Source organism: Bufo bufo, chromosome 5 (assembly GCF_905171765.1).
Source record: "Bufo bufo chromosome 5, aBufBuf1.1, whole genome shotgun sequence".
In the NCBI taxonomy this organism is placed as follows: domain Eukaryota; kingdom Metazoa; phylum Chordata; class Amphibia; order Anura; family Bufonidae; genus Bufo; species Bufo bufo.
Window position 1 is genome coordinate 527,307,314 of NC_053393.1, and position 15,776 is coordinate 527,323,089.

The 15,776-nt window shown below is 47.5% G+C and overlaps 2 protein-coding genes across 8 annotated transcripts in view; both read right to left on the reverse strand.

The window, feature by feature from the left end:
* The window catches only part of LOC121000616 (zinc finger protein 436-like), a 684,763-nt gene that overhangs the window by 531,733 nt on the left and 137,254 nt on the right, over positions 1-15,776 (reverse strand). The gene's annotated exons all lie outside the window — the stretch shown is intronic.
* The window catches only part of LOC121000613 (sterile alpha motif domain-containing protein 9-like), a 78,107-nt gene that overhangs the window by 44,037 nt on the left and 18,294 nt on the right, over positions 1-15,776 (reverse strand). Inside the window, exon 3 of one of the 6 annotated variants that reach the window (XM_040431165.1) lies at positions 2,179-2,250. The exons of the other annotated variants lie outside the window; for them this stretch is intronic. The gene's annotated coding sequence lies outside the window, so the exon portion shown is untranslated. The remainder of the gene's footprint in view (positions 1-2,178; positions 2,251-15,776) is intronic. 6 annotated transcript variants of the gene reach the window in all.

Genomic DNA, 15,776 nt, shown 5'->3' on the forward strand with positions numbered 1-15,776 from the left:
CAACTAAACAAAGAAAACTGAAGAAAAGTCTTTTCAAGATCTTCTGTAAATGTCATTCTACAAAAATGCCTATTCTAACTGAGGAAAAAGATAGGACACCCTCACATGTATTCCCTCTTAAATTGGCTCAGATCTCACACAGGTATATCACACCAGGTGCACATAATTAGTAGATCGTTACTCTGCATGTTGAATGAGGCTTGCCCTATTTAAACCTCAGACATTTAGTTTGGTGTGCTCCTGACTGTTGAAGTGAGAGTGAGCACCATGGTGAGAGCAAAAGAGCTGTCAGAGGACTTCAGAAAAAAGATTGTAGCAGCCTATGAGTCTGGGAAGGGATTTAAAAAGATCTCAAAAGATTTTGAAATCAGCCATTCCACTGTCCGGAAGATAGTCTACAAGTGGAGGGCTTTCAAAACAACTGCCAACATGCCCAGGACTGGTCGCCCCAGCAAGTTCACCCCAAGAGCAGACCGCAAGATGCTAAAAGAGGTCTCCAAAAACCCTAAAGTGTCATCTCGAGAACTACAGCAGGCTCTGGCTACTGTTGATGTAGAAGTACATGCCTCTACAATCAGAAAGAGACTGTACAAGTTTAACTTGCATGGGAGGTGTGCAAGGAGGAAACCTTTGCTTTCCAAGAGAAACATCGAGGCCAGACTGACATTTGCCAGAGATAAAGTTGACAAAGACCAGGACTTCTGGAATAATGTTCTTTGGACAGATGAGTCCAAAATTGAATTATTTGGACACAACAGCAGAGGACATGTTTGGCGTAAACCAAACACAGCATTCCAAGAAAAGAACCTCATACCAACTGTGAAGCATGGAGGTGGAAGTGTCATGGTTTGGGGCTGCTTTGCTGCAGCAGGACCTGGTCAGCTCACCATCATAGAATCCACGATGAATTCTACTGTGTATCAGAAGGTGCTTGAAGAACATGTGAGACCATCAGTTAGAAAATTAAAGCTGAAGCGGAACTGGACCATGCAACATGACAATGACCCAAAACATACTATTAAATCAACCAAAGATTGGCTGAAAAAGAAGAAATGGAGAGTCCTGGAATGGCCAAGTCAAAGTCCAGATTTGAATCCCATTGAGATGCTGTGGGGTGACTTGAAAAGGGCTGTACGTGCAAGAAACCCCTCAAACATCTCACAGCTGAAAAAGTTCTGCATTGAGGAGTGGGGTAAAATTTCCTCAGACCGATGTCGAAGACTGGTAGATGGCTACAAGAACCGTCTCACTGCAGTTATTTCAGCCAAAGGAGGTAACACTCGCTATTAGGGGCAAGGGTGTCCTATCTTTTTCCTCAGTTAGAATAGGCATTTTTGTAGAATGACATTTACAGAAGATCTTGAAAAGACTTTTCTTCAGTTTTCTTTGTTTAGTCGGATTACTTTAATCTCTCTGTATTGTTGAAACGGAGATGAAATAACCATTTATTAAAAATGTTACAAAAAACCACATGCTTTCAAAGGGTGTCCTAATTTTTTCACATGACTGTACATACAGTAACTGCTTTAAAAAAAGAAAGTTAATATTCAGCTTGATCACTACAGTACGGCCCTCAGACAGCCTTATGCTGCTTTCACTGCTAAATAAACTGGTCTGGCAGCAAGCTAATGTTGATATTTTTAGATCTTATAGAGATGTGTTTTAAATATGGCAATAAGAATGGGAAATTATTTACCAGATTCTCGACGTGCCAGTATAGTCACTCCCCGCAATTGACTTTGAGAGATAATACAGGGGTTCTCCTATATGCCATCAACCATTAACACTATATTGAAAGATTTTTACCAAGACCTTTACACAGACAAACACGGATACGCAAGGGACCAAGAGCTGTTTGCAGGCTATACCACTTCTGATACTTACACCAGAGGAAAGGGATGCTTTAAATGCACCAATATTTCCACTAGAAGTTGAGAAAGTGAAATCAACAGGCAATGGGAAAGGCACCAGGTGCATACAGGTATTCTAGTGAGTTTTTCAAAATTCTAAAGGATCAGATATCTCCCTTGCTATCCATTATACATACAGTATATAATAACTACACGCATAGCACACCAATTCCCCAGCTTACGAGCCAAACCCGGGAATGATGCTACCATAGCATCTTCATATAGGCCATCATATAATTGTAATCAGTTTAGATCTTTAAATACTTACCAAGATATTTGGGATCTACTCAGGGCAAAACAGGGAACGCAATTCCAGGGTTAGGTTCCGGACGGGGACACTCTGTGGATAGACAAACAGGGTTATTGTAGGGCCCCATAGGGTCATTGTCACGGATGGTGTTGCAGGAAACAATAAGTAACAGATAAAGATCCGACTGACTTGATCCCAAACTAAGGAACACAAGGGTGAGCCCTGTAAAAGCCCTAGCGCTCTCCCTGACTGCTCAGCCCATGCAAAGATCTCTATGATAGATAATTGCATGCCCTCGTGCCTCAACTGTATGACACCTGAACATCCTATAACAGTGAGGGGACACGACCACAGGCTCCCTACACTTAATACGGAGGGAGTCAGGGTCACCTAGGATCAAGCCAACAGGAAAACACAAATAAATGAACAGACTTATCTGTAGAGGCAGCAGTTGCAACATCTAGCATGAGGACAATCCAGGAAGTTGTATAAACCGCAAAGTGATGCAATCAGTGCAACTAGATAACAGCTGAGAGAGGGAAACGAGATGACAAAACGAAAGCAAAACAAAAGAACCTCAAGCAAGAGGTACTGAAGAACGTCTGTCAGAGCTTCTCAGATATCTGGCGGTGACAGTCATCCAGGGACATATAGGATCACCTTCCTGTGACTCCCTCTTATTTTCAGGACCTCCAAACCGGACTGCCCTGCCAAGAAACCCCGAAACAAAGATGTCTGAAGATTCCATCATCTGTAGGGTAGGACACTGGGTTTCATTGGTGCCGCCGTGCACCTTTTTTGATGCAGGTGCTGCTGTGTACTAACTTGCATGGTGTTTTTGGCACCAAATTTTTGTCGCTTTTTTGATGCCGCCGTGCATTAAGTATACACTGTCATATTTTGTCTCTTCATTGTTTAATTGTGTACCTAAGGTGCTAGTGCATATCGGCCATTGTTACCTTACAGTGTCTCACACTGAATGTATAAGTGTGGACACGGTTGTTTCTGTTTCCAATAAATCCCCTGAGTGTGGGATTGTGGAAAACTGTATTCACATACACGTTTGATCTTTCATTTATTTTAAGGGATATATCTTTTAATGTATCAGAAGTAAAAGTTAAGTCTTAAATACTCCAGATCACTATTCACTTTTTTTTTCTACATATAAGAAAGAAATAAGCACACTACAAGCCGAGGTATCCACTCTGGGCAACAGGGTGGTGGAGGTGGAGAGAAAACAAGACGCTGCTTCAGTGGGGTTGAATGCAGTGAATTTGCTACATAAAGACCATGAGCACCGTTCAGGGCCGGACTGGGGATAAAAACCAGCCCTGGAAAAAGTTGCATACCAGCCCCACAGCGTTGCGTCATTATTTACTTGTTTATAAAAGGGGAAAGCATTCATTTTAAAACACGTGTGTAAACACGAATATGAACTTTGCCCCACGATAGCTCTTTTATAGAACCCCATTGTTCATATTACCGTTTTACTGGCTAGGGCAGCGCTAAATCCCGGCCATCAGTGACGGTGACATCACTGGGCTTCCTGGCAGCCCCATGGAGAGCCCCAGTACATCACCAGATCTTCAAAAAATGCCTTTGCCCTGCGCGATTTAGCGCAGGGCAAAGGAGAGCATCGGAGCATGAACTGCTCCGATGCTCAAGTCAGGGGGGCTGCCTGGGTGAAAATGGAGGTATGTCCGGGTTCAGCTCTGAACCCGAACAACCCCTTTAATTTATACTCAGATATAGTCCTCCTGTAAGTACCTGGCCTTCCCCCTCTTCCTTACCCCCCTTCCCCTTCTGTCCCCCTTGAATGTATGTCAGCAGCAGCACCAGGAGAAGGACTGGAGCTGCAGGCTGCACAGGGACAAGTGAGTGACTGGCAACCCCTTCCTGCTGTCACAGAGTTGCTGGATTCTCCTGGAAAAGTTGTTGAAGTGCAGCTGCCTGGAGGTGGTGGGCTCCAAGCTTCTCACAGCCACTCTGACCACCATGCATGGAGTTTCAGCTGCCTGGAAGTGACCTCCAGGCTTCTATGTATGAAGGCACATAGACTGCTGGGAGCTGCCTGTGTGGAGGCTGAGCAGCCTGCTGGATGCAGAGAGCTGTGTGATCACTGTCCCCTCCTGTACAGAGAGCAGCAAGGGACTCTCCAGGAGTGGCATCAGCTTGGCAGATCAGCTTCTAGGATATGGGCTCCATGGGCCCTCTGTAGCCCTCACATGCTTCTTTATGCATCACAGCAAGGAGATGATTGGGGCAGTTGACAGCAGGGCTCTGGCTGGAGGTAGCACTTTGTGAAAGGTTGTCACACAGGTTGTCAGGGGCTGGGAGTGGAGAACATCTTGGTGTGTAACCTGGTGTCACTGTGCTGTACCAAGGATCTGCTGGGCATGGTGCCTCCACAGAGGGCAGGGAATCAGATGGACTGAGGAGGGCTTGTACTTTGGAGAAAAATATGTGGCTTCATGTGACAGAGCAGAGGAATCGCACAGAAGAGTGTGTGGGTGAGGATACCTCGTGTCTCCAGGAGCTCTGCCCCTGACATCTCCAAGTGATAGACACTGCTGGACCCCCCTGGCACCCTGCACACAGAGCCTTCCTGTATGTATGGCTGGTGCCAACTTGTGATCAGATCTGACAGTCTGAAGCCAGGAAGCGCTGCCACCCTGTCCCCAGGTCTGCTCTGTGCATGCACCCAGAGCCCTCTGTGCCCACGCCGGTGATGCCATGTCCCGCAACCATAGTGGAGGTGATGTGGGAGGCTCTGGATAAAAAGCAGCTCTGGAGGTAAAGGCAGGGGCAGGGACCGTTACTACGGGTCGGGGCAACAGGGTGCTGTTGAACTCCAGTAGAGGGGACGGGCTGCTTCTCCTGGGCACCAGTGACACTGGCAGGGGCAGCGGTGTGGGACCGGGAGGGGGCTTGCAGGAGAGCTGCCGGGGGAAGCAGGGAGCTTGCATGAGCTTATTGGGGAAGCCGCTGTCGTACAACAGCAGCCAGAGCTGCCGGAGGAACGTGAAGTACCGGAGGCTGCATAACTACCTGTGCAACGTGCTGGAGAGACCCCGGGGCTGGGCATTTGTCTACCACGTCTTTGTGTGAGTACCGGACACCGTGCTGCTGTGTATAATGCACCGCCACTCGCCACATGTGGGCATGGCCCTGGCATCCAATACATATCAGGGAAAGCTATACTGTGCATGTATAATGTGTGCAGGGTGCCAGGGGGGTCCAGCAGTGTCTGTCACTTGGAGATGTCAGGGGCAGAGCTCCTGGAGACACAACGTATCCTCATCCACACACTCTTCTGTGTGATTCATCTGCTCTGTCACATGAAGCCACATATTCTTCTCCAAAGTACAAGCCCTCCTCAGTCAATCTGATTCCCTGCCCTCTGTGGAGGCACCATACCCAGCAGATCCTTTGTACAGCACAGTGACACCAGGTTACACACCAAGATGTTCTCCCCTCCCAGCCCCTGACAACCTGTGTGACAACCTTTCACAAAGTGCTACCTCCAGCCAGAGCCCTGCTGTCAACTGCCCCAATCATCTCCTTGCTGTGATGCATGTGAGGGCCACAGAGGGCCCATGGAGCCCAGATCCTAGAAGCTGATCTGCCCAGCCGATGTCACTCCTGGAGATTCCTGTAAACTGGAGACTGTATGTAAACTAATAGTATACACTACATAACCCTGACAGCCTGCACAGTCACATGTGGGCACAGCCCTGGCATCCAATACATGTCACAGAGAGCTATACTGTGCAGTATAGCTTATAATGCACAGTATAACTCTCTGTGATATGTATTGGATGCCAGGGCTGTGCCCACATGTGACTGTGCAGGCTGTCAGGGTTATGTAGTGTATATTAGTGTACATACAGTCTTATAAATTATAAGACTGTATGTAAATAATATACACTACATAACCCTGACAGACTGCACAGTCACATGTGGGCACAGCCTGGCCCCTTCTTACCCCCAGGGCTGTTTACATCGGTGACGGCGGCATACACAGGGGTCGGGCTCTGCTTGCGGTCTGCGGCCTGGGCCCGGCATATTTGAATCTGGTGAGGTGGCGGGAGCCTGAGGCCACTTGCAGGAAGAGAGGGGCGGCCACACACAGGACAGCCAGATCCTCAGGATCACGGGCTGCCGCTCACAGCGACACCAGGTGGTCGGAGGGAGCAGTGCCGCTCCCACGGAGGCCGGCCGGCCTGCTGGCCTGCTCAGCTCCACCCACCTGCCAGTGCGGCCACCACTCCACTACATCAGACTGAGGCTAGCTTTCGAATTTGGCCCGCCGGCCGCAGAAAAAGTGCAGGCACATCTTAAAGCGGCCCACCGGGAAATTTCCAGTTTACACGATGACATCGAGAACAGAAATCGTTGAAACAGCATTAGGGTCAGAGGACTTCCAGAATCAATCAAGCAAGATGAACTTCTGGCCACTTTACAAACACTTTTTGGCACCATTTTGAGAAGGCCTGTAAATGACGACTTGGAAATAGACAGAGCTCATCGTGCCCTGGGCCCAGTAAACCCTGACCCGAATAAACCTAGGGATGTCATATGCGGTCTGCAGTATTATACAGTTAAAGCAGCAATCATGATGAAGTCAAGAAACGTGGCTCATTGGGACGTCAATGGAGCACAAGTGCAAATTCTGCAAGATCTTTCCCGCTCTACACTCACCCAGTGCAAGGCTTTGTGGCCTCTCCTGGATATTTTAAGAAAACAAGGCACCCCTTATATTTGGGGCTTTTCCTTTCACCTCGTGGTCCGTAAAGATGGGAAGAGATATGTACTATGAGATCCAGAAGACCTCTCTCAACTTCCTATCCAGCCTTGCTCTTCCCTCCGTTTCTTTACCGGACTGGAGCCCAATCCCTCCCATCACGTCACAATCGAGCCCTTGGGGTCCCAGGACAGGATAAACCTCTGAAGCAGATAGCTCACCAGGGAGCCAGATGGATCGGGATACCCCAAATACCTGAGAGGGACTCTTGAAACTTTGTATCTGTAACTAGTTCTTCAACACCAGCCATGTGCTGTCTGAAAACTGCAGACCCTGGCTGACAGTGGACCTCTTTCAGCTCCTCTCTCCTACAGCTCCTTTCTACATACGATGGGCTCAGTTAGGCCTTACAGTTGTATTTTTGACTTCTGAGTTATTTAGCTTTGTACTTATTTGACACTTTACTAATTCACTATGGTGGCCTAGTGGCAGTCTCAAATACTGTCATTGTCAGTCATTTTCTAGTTAGTTCGGCGTCTACTGGCATTGAGTTTGGCCATATAGGCGATACCTTACTGTAGGGATTAGTTTAGTGACAGCAGTGGGGGGCTCCTTTAGTTCCCCATAACATAGATCTTGGCACAACACTTATTCTTGTTATTTGATCACTCACTGCAGGCTTCTTTCCCTGCTTTGTGATCTTTACTATCTTTTCTTTTCTCTTTCTCTACTTTTCTATATCCTACCCTTTTCTCTCTTCCCTCCCTTCTCCCCCCCCCCCCTTTCTCTTTTTTTTTTTAGATACCATTTCTGGACCCATGATCAAACTGGCATTGCTCAACATGCGGGGCTTCAATGTGCCTGAAAAGCAATCACAAATCACCTACGCCATGCACAGAGAGAGGGAACAGGTCTTACACTTACAGGAAACTCACTTCAAAACAGGCCATGTCCAAGGTATGAGATCCAAACATTACACATTCTGGCTGCACAGCTCTAATCCGGAAACTAAGTTGAGAGGAGTTTCAATAGCCCTACATAAATCCTTGATATACACCCATATAGATTCTAGTATGCGGAATGGGAAGATTTGCTTTTGTTAAGGTGTCCATTCAGGGGAGGATATATACCATAGGTAACATTTACCGTATCTACCAAACATGAACCAGTATAAAGCATTACAGCGCATCTTCAATAAACTAGAAGGCTTCATAGAGGGAATAGTATTAGTGGGTGGAGATTTTAACTTGTCATTAAATCCAACCACAGACTGCTCCTCAGGCAGATCCTCTGTCTGTACACATACCCTTCACAAAGTAAAGTCGATCCTGAGATCGCAACAGCTGGTGGACGTCTGGCGTGTCCTACATCCACAGAAGGAGAAATTGTCAGTTGTCACCCATCCTTTCAGCACTATGCAATAGTATATAACCCACTTGCCCATTCCCCAGACAGGCACTAGAAGCCCATGTAACAGTCATACCAAAACCCAATAAAGACCACACTGTTTGCAGCAACTATCGCCCGATCTCCCTGATTAATTGTGATATTAAAATATATTCTAAATTGCTGGCCAACCAGCTAAAGGAGGCTCTACCATCCCTCATTCATTTTGACCAGGTGGGTTTTGTGCCAGGTAGAGAAGCCAGAGACAACATGATACGCACATTGACCTGGATTTCTCATGCACAACGTAATATGCCGTTCTGTCTGAAAGCATTTGATAAGCTGGAGCTTCCTATAGTCAACACTGCGTCAAATAGGGCTAGGCCCTTGTTATATTGACTAGGTGATGGCTCTATATTCCCAGCCAACAGCAAGAATCAGGGTCAATGGAGTTTTATCAGATCCCCTCACTATACGCAATGGAACGAGACAGTGTTTTCTCCAGTGTTGTACATCTTAACAATGGAGCACCTGGCTAACGCCTTAAAGGGACACTGACAGGCCCAATAAGCATAATTATCTATATATATGCATGCACAGGTCGTCTAATGTGTATTAAAAACATATACCGTATTTTTCGCCCCATAAGACGCACTTTCCCCCCCCCCCCCCCCCCAAAAAAAAGGGGGGGAAATGCCCCTGCGTCTTATGGGGCGAATGCTGACAGTTTAACATCGCTGGGTGCGATGTACGAGCGAGCGGGGGCCGGGGGAGGGACTGGGAGGAGGAGCTGGGGGCCGGCAATAGCGGCGGTGCAGTCAGTGTACTATAGCCCTGCCCCGCCGCTCCGGTACACTAATATAAAATGTCTTATTCAATTAAAAATTATTACACATGCCCCCTCACTCCTAATAGTACCTTACATCCTATTCCTAATAGCTTCTGTACAATGCCGGCAGGCAGGCCGGGCGGCAGCGTAACTCCCTGATGTCACGTGCCCGCGCCGCCTACTTTATGAATGAAGCAGGCGGCGCAGGCAAGTGACGTCAGTGAGTGACGCGCCGGCCGTCCGGCCTGCCTGCCGGCATTGTACAGAAGCTATTAGGAATAGGATGTAATGTACTATTAGGAGTGAGGGGGCATGTGTAATCATTTTTAATTGAATAAGACATTTTATATTTGTATACTGGGGGGCGGCGGGGGGGGGGGGGGGGGGGCTGATCTGTGGATAACATCCGTGAATGGCACAGTTAAGGGGTGGGGGGGTCTGTGGATGGCACTGTTATGGGCTGGGGGTCTGTGGATGGCACTGTTATGGGGTGGGGGGGTCTGTGGATGGCACATATATAACAGTGCCATCTACAGATCCCCCCTGTAACAGTGCCAGCCACAGATCCCCCTGTAACAGTGCCATCCACAGATCCCCCTGTAACAGTGCCATCCACAGATCCCCCCTGTAACAGTGCCATCCACAGATCCCCCCTGTAACAGTGCCATCCACAGATCCCCCTGTAACAGTGCCATCCACAGATCCCCCCTGTAACAGTGCCATCCACAGATCCCCCCTGTAACAGTGCCATCCACAGATTTCCCCTGTAACAGTGCCATCCACAGATCCCCCCTGTAACAGTGCCATCCACAGATCCCCCTGTAGCAGTGCCATCCACAGATCCCCCCTGTAGCAGTGCCATCCACAGATCCCCCCTGTAACAGGGCCATCCACAGATCCCCCCTGTAACAGTGCCATCCACAGATCCCCCCCTGTAACAGTGCCAGTCACAGATCCCCCCTGTAACAGTGCCAGTCACAGATCCCCCCTGTAACAGTGCCAGTCACAGATCCCCCCTGTAACAGTGCCAGCCACAGATCCCCCCCTGTAATAGTGCCAGCCACAGATCCCCCTGTAACAGTGCCATCCACAGATCCCCCCTGTAACAGTGCCAGCCACAGATCCCCCCCTGTAACAGTGCCAGCCACAGATCCCCCCTGTAACAGTGGCAGCCACAGATCCCCCCTGTAACAGTGGCAGCCACAGATCCCTCCTGTAACAGTGCCAGCCACAGATCCCCCTGTAACAGTGCCAGCCACAGATCCCCCCTGTAACAGTGCAAGCCACAGATCCCCCCTGTAACAGTGTCCGTCATCCACAGATCCCCCCTGTAACAGTGTCCGTCATCCACAGATCCCCCCTGTAACAGTGTCCGTCATCCACAGATCCCCCCTGTAACAGTGTCCGTCATCCACAGATCCCCCCTGTAACAGTGTCCGTCATCCACAGATGCCCCCTGTAACAGTGTCCGTCATCCACAGATCCCCCCTGTAACAGTGTCCGTCATCCACAGATTCCCCCTGTAACAGTGTTCGTCATCCACAGATCCCCCTGTGACAGTGTCCGTCATCCACAGATCCCCCCATAAGTGTCCGTCATCCACAGATCCCCCCATAACAGTGTCCGTCATCCACAGATCCCCCCATAACAGTGTCCGTCATCCACAGATCCCCCCCATAACAGTGTCCGTCATCCACAGATCCCCAGTAATAGTACCATCCACAGACCACCATTAGTTCCAAACCCACCAAAAGCACACCTGTCCACCTTATGAATACTGCAAACTGATGTTTTATAACCTGATGTAATCGCTCTTCTTTCTGCCCAAAGGGCGGCGTTTCAGCTTCACTTCTGCCCAGCCAGCCCCAACCGCCGTTTTGAAGCGCCGCCCAGCTCATCAATATTCACTTCGCTGGGCGGCTTCTGGTGTCCCCGATGTCTTTGAGAGCAGCGCTCACCCAATAGAAAGCTATGAGCTTCTGCGCATGCGCCCGGCACCCTCACTCTCCGGGATCACATCGCGCCTGCGTCCCCTCTGCTTCTTTGAGGCCGCTTCAGCCTCTCCGTTCTGCGCCTGCGCCTGGCACTCTTCTGAGCAGCGCTTCAGAGCGCTGCTCTCAAAGACATCGGGGACAGCAGAAGCCGCCCAGCGAAGTGAATATTGATGAGCTGGGTGGCGCTTTAAAACGGCGGTTGGGGCTGGCTGGGCAGAAAGAAGAGCGATTACATCAGGTTATAAAACATCAGTTTGCAGTATTCATAAGGTGGACAGGGGTTAGACTTATATGTTTTTAATACACATTAGAAGACCTGTGCATGCATATATATATATAATTATGCTTATTGGGCCTGTCAGTGTCCCTTTAAGGCACAACCCTGATATCCGAGGATTAGTAGTGGGCAACACTCACTATAAGATTGCCCTATTTGCAGATGATTTGATATTTTATGTCTTGGCTCCAGGTACCTCCCTCCCCTCGGTACTTAAGGAATTCAAGTGTTTTCGGAGTTTAAGTAATTTTAAAATGAATGTGTCACAGCCTATGGTGTACACTGTGACACTGTTGCCACACTTGCTGTTGCCGGTGGCAACGTGTTGCTGTTTTGGCATGTTGTGGAAGTGTCACGGGTTTTGCTGTGTGCTCCGTGACTTGCTTGCCACGCATGCTGTTGGCTGCGGCAACCTGTTGCCGTTTGCGTGTGTGCAATTCCCCTTCAGTTGCTTCTTCCTTGTGTTTGGTTAACTTGGGGTTAATGTGTGTTCTTGGGCTATTTAGCTTCTGCTGGATGCCTGTAGCTCAGTGTTCCTCCAGGCTTGGTGTGTGCTGGTGGTTCACTGCTCCTGGCTTTACCATCTGTCCAGTGAGGGCCACCTTTGTGGTCATCAAGGTTTTGCCAGTTTCTCCTTCCCATCCTACCCGTTGTTGTTTGGTGTGGGTTTTGTCCAGGGTGTATTTATGTCTAGTGTGTTGTGACTGTCTTGTCTGTTTATGTTGTTTCCAGCATGTCTGCTAGATATTCCCCTGTTGTATGCTGTACCTCCGTGAGGAGGATGGTTTCCCGGAGGGGTGAACCATAAGCCTGTATGAAGTTAGGGGGAGATGATTCCTCAGGAGAGCCGTACACCCCAACGCACGTTTCGCCGTCTGCCTTCTTCCTTGGGCGCCCCCGGAAGAAGGCAGACGCCGAAACGTGCGTTGGGATGTACGGCTCTCCTGAGGAATCATCTCCCCCTAACTTCATGGGTAGGTTTATGGGTTCTATTGTCAGTAATATGAGGGCATTGTGTTTGCTTTTGCACTTTATCTCTGTTAGGAGGTTTGGGAAGCATACATTGATAGTGATTCATTGTGACTGCCAGTTTATTGTTTGTCGTTTTTTACATTTAGATACAATTTAAAGGCATTTTTCCTTATTTTAGGGTTTAATATATATTTTACCTTTGTGTTGCACTACCCCAGGGCTGGCCAACCTGAGGCTCTCCAGCTGTTGTAAAACTACAATTCCCACCATGCCCTGCTGTAGGCTGATAGCTGTAGGCAGTCTTTGCATGCTGGGAGTTGTAGTTTTGCAACAGCTGGAGAGCCGCAGGTTGGCCATCCCTGCACTACCCCTTTGTATTGCTACCTTGCGATTTAACACTAACAAGACAACTTCTGGTGTTTTCTTCTTCTTTTTTTTTTTTTTTATGGCAGCCCCACTTGATCACTTATCTTCCCTTTCACCTCCAGGGACATTTTAGCATTTTATTACAAGCCTCCATTTATATACATCTGTGTTATACTATTCCTCAGGAGTGATTCGTACCACATCTTTTGATGTGCTTTTGTGTCTTTTGTCATATTTATGTATTTAATAAAATTACTGATTATTTTAGCCTGTTTAGTCTCAGTTTGCTTTTTTAGTATTACTTCATGATGCTGAGCTGGCTTCTTTAGGGTCAGACAATTTTGCCCAACATTTATGTGGGTTTTTCTTGTGTATGTTAACCTTTGCATGCTGTAGTCTGGCCTAGTAACAGTTCCCACTATACGGTGGGGAGTTTCCCCCACTCTCCACCGTGACAGAATGTCTCTAAAACTGAAGCTTTAAATATCTCCCTTCCGGAACAGGAGGTCCAGATTCTAAAAGGGAGTTTTGGATTTAAGTGGCGGGAGAACAGCATTACTTACCTCAGCGTCCAGATCCCTAATAAACTCCACCAAATTCAGTCTCTAAACTTTCTACCCATCCAACGGAAAACCCTATTACACTTGCAATCATATGGTTATCGACACCTCTCTTGGTTTAGAAGAATGAATGTAATTAAGATGGACATACTCTCCCATTTTTTATATTACTTCCAGGTTCTCCACATCTGTCTCCCGGCAGGCTACTTCAGGGTCCTTCAGAAGTCCCTGATGCGCTTTGTGTGGGGTTCCAGCAGGCCGCGGCTGAGCAAGGATACCTTAACAAAAGCTAAATCCAAAGGAGGAGCAGGCTTACCGGACCTCAAACTGTACCATGAAGCAGTTATTGTTGCAAGATTATTGGATTGGTCTCATTCCATGGTCTCCAAACAATGGGTAGCCCTAGAAACACAAATGGCACCCTGGGACCTGCGCATTTCCCCTTGGCTGCTACCTGAAGATCAAGATATCCTGGGAAGGGCGCAATATTTGGCAGCTCACGCCCTAGCAATATGGGACAATTGGTTGGCCAAGGGGAAGCTATCCAATAGACCAGGTAGGATGTCGCCAATCTTGGGAAACCCTAAATTCCAACCAGGATTACAGAACCAATGTTTTCTGATATGGGTTATTAATGGGATACCAAGACTGGGTGAGGCACTTGAGGGAAATACTTTCTATACTAGAGGACATTTTCAATCCAAAACCTTTCAGTGAGGATATCTTGGCTAAAGTATGAACAACTGCACTCCTTTTTCAAACGTACATTATCGAATGAGAAAAAAATGTCTCCACTATCAGAATTTGACAAGATGTTCCTTCTTACTTTTGAGAAAGTCGTTGTGGAATCCCAGATGTACCAATTGCTCTTGGACCTGTCTAATTCAGACAGAGCTGCCTACTTCCAGAGGTGGGAAGCAGATTTGGGAATTTCCATCTTGGGACCCGAAACCGTGAAGATCTGCACTCTGACACATAACATGTCTTTGGCATCCCAGGCGAAAGAGAACTTTAAAATATTAGCTAGGTGGTACTATTGCCCAGTTCAGGTACATCATATGTACCCATCAGTCTCAGAGACCTGTTGGCGCTGTGGCGCGGCCAGGGGAACTATGCTACACGTTTGGTAGGCCTGCCCGACTATCAATAAGTTTTGGGAGAAAATCCTTCAAATTTATGAACATTACTCAATGCACTCTCCTCTCCCTCACACCTGTGACCTTGGCACAAGCTAAAAAGAGTATTCTAAGACATTTATTAGTAGCAGCAAGGATGGTCATCCCTAGACACTGGAGATCAACTGCACTCTCTGTGAGTGGTCTGAGGAGGTTAAGAGCATACAGAGAATGGAGGAACTGGTGGCTGCTGCACATGACCGCACACCGGCTTTCCTGGCTCTATGGAATCCATGGATGGTATTCATGGACTCGGAAGAATTTAAATCCTTGCTAAAGTTTTTTTTTCTCTCTCTCTCTCTTTACCTTCATCCCCACTCTCTACTATTCTCTATATCCCTTTCCATTTTTCATACATATACGTTATATACAGTACACTTTGTTCATACTCCTTTTCTGGGACCATCTCCGGTCCTAATTTTCCAATCTAAAGTAGATAATGGGAGAAAGTCACCATTCTATGCAAATGAGCTAGATTTGGTAGCAACCAGACCGTCCATTTAGTTTTATTAGACGGTTTTAGATACAGTAGTTTGGTCAATATAGGGATGATAACCCGCACTGTTTAGTTTACTATGCCCATTTAGATGGTCAGACCTAGATGTACTAGGATTTAACTACTACAGGGTGGGCCATTTATATGGATACATCTTAATAAAATGGGAATGGTTGGTGATATTAACTTCCTGTTTGTGGCACATTAGTATATGTGAGGGGGGAAACTTTTCAAGATGGGTGGTGACCATGGTGGCCATTTTGAAGTCGGCCATTTTGAATCCAACTTTTTGTTTTTTCAATAGGAAGAGGGTCATGTGACACATCAAACTTATTGGGAATTTCACAAGAAAAACAATGGTGTGCTTGGTTTTAACATAACTTTATTCTTTCATGAGTTATTTACAAGTCTCTGGCCACTTATAAAATGTGTTCAATCTGCTGCCCATTGTGTTGGATTGTCAATGCAACCCTCTTCTCCCACTCTTCACACACTGATAGCAACACCGCAGGAGAAATGCTAGCACAGGCTTCCAGTATCCGTAGTTTCAGGTGCTGCACATCTCGTATCTTCACAGCATAGACGATTGCCTTCAGATGATACGAGATGTGCAGCACCTGAAACTACGGATACTGGAAGCCTGTGCTAGCATTTCTTCTGCGGTGTTGCTATCAGTGTGTGAAGAGTGGGAGAAGAGGGTTGCATTGACAATCCAACACAATGGGCAGCACATTGAACACATTTTATAAGTGGTCAGAAACTTGTAAATAACTCATGAAAACCAAGCACACCATTGTTTTTCTTGTGAAATTCCCAA